The sequence below is a fragment of the Coenobita brevimanus genome, chromosome 104 (assembly GCF_032717465.1).
Source record: "Coenobita brevimanus isolate Jiangsu-jjx chromosome 104, ASM3271746v2, whole genome shotgun sequence".
NCBI lineage: Eukaryota > Metazoa > Arthropoda > Malacostraca > Decapoda > Coenobitidae > Coenobita > Coenobita brevimanus.
The window spans coordinates 16751959-16753479 of NC_137057.1; positions in this window are offsets into that span (position 1 = coordinate 16751959).

Genomic DNA, 1521 nt, shown 5'->3' on the forward strand with positions numbered 1-1521 from the left:
GGGCTGCCTCTCGCAAGTATCGCCCCCCAGTCTATGACAAAATGAGACTGAATGGGGTAAAAGTGAGGATGCTGGTCGACACGGGAACGGCCAGATCCTGCATTTACAGCCACTTATACTCCTGTCACAAGTCTGCCTTCAGCCTGCTTTTTCCCACTTCTGCTCAGCTCACAGACGTGGGGGACAGCTCCCTGCCTATCCGTGAGGAAACACGGGCTCTACACGCCAACACTCACCAGCACACATCCACGCAACACAAATTTAATATCTTCGACTCTACCTGCCACAACTATGATGGATACCTGGGGCTGGATCTCCTGCAAAAATTACGAATCATAATAGACTAACACAAGCGGCAGCTCCAGTTTAGCAAGAGTCCAGCCCCTGCCCCCCAACCCCTGAAAGCAGTATGCACCTGCCCCCTGCCCCCTACCCCCACATCCTGGCCCTCACCCCCTCTTTCCTTCCCCCCCTGCCACCACCCCTACTCCCCCCCTTTTGTTCCCCCCTGTCCCCACCCATGCAACCCCTCCACCCCTGACCTCCACCCCCCTCCCACCTTTTCCGCCACTATCGCCTCCACCACGACAATTCCCCCACACCACGAAGCTTGGCTTCCCCTGAACAAGCCCACCAGAACATCCGTCCTCTTCTCCCCCGGACTGCTGCCAGGAACATTCTCGGCCTGTCTCATACCCCCACCTTCCTACCCCGCACATCACGGCAGTGAGAATCACAAACATCTTCACGACCCCTCTCACGCTACCAAAGGGGCTCATTATGGGAGAGATGGAGAGAGCAGAGCCATGCTCCACCGCCCCCCCTCTGCCCCCGCCCCTTTACCCCCCATGCCCGATCACCTTTCTACCCACGAAGTTGACACCCTTCGCCACCTCCTCCTGGACCTTTTTGCGTCAGGCCCCTCCGACATCGGCCACACCATCTACCTGATGCACCAAATACACACCACAGGACCACCAATCCGTCAACCGTCCAGACGGAAAAACCCTAAACAGCAGGAGGAGGAAGACTGGCAGTCCAGGAAATGCTTGATGCCTGCGGAATCTCACCCTCCTCTAGCCCTTGGTCCTTCCCCGTCATCCTAATCCAAAAGAAAGACAGTACCATGTGCTTCTGGGTCGACTACCGCCACCTTAACGTCATGACCATCAAAGATGCCACCCTCCTTCCCAGGATAGACGACTCCCTCGACTCCCTGTACGGACCCTCCTGGTTCTCCACACTGGACCTCCAGTCAGGTTATTGGCAAGTCCCCACGCAACCCGAGGACAGGCAGAAGACAGCATTTTCCAATAGCAATGGGAGGCACTACGAATTCAATGTCCTGCCCTTCGGCCTCTGCAATGCCCCTGCAACATTCTCCCAATTGATGGAGTCCGTCCTCAGCGGCCTGACCTGGGAAGTTTGTCTGGCATATCTGGATGACGTTATTATCTTCAGCTAGACATGGGCCGATCACCTCCATCTCCTCAGAAGAGTATTCCAGCATATCCAGCAGGC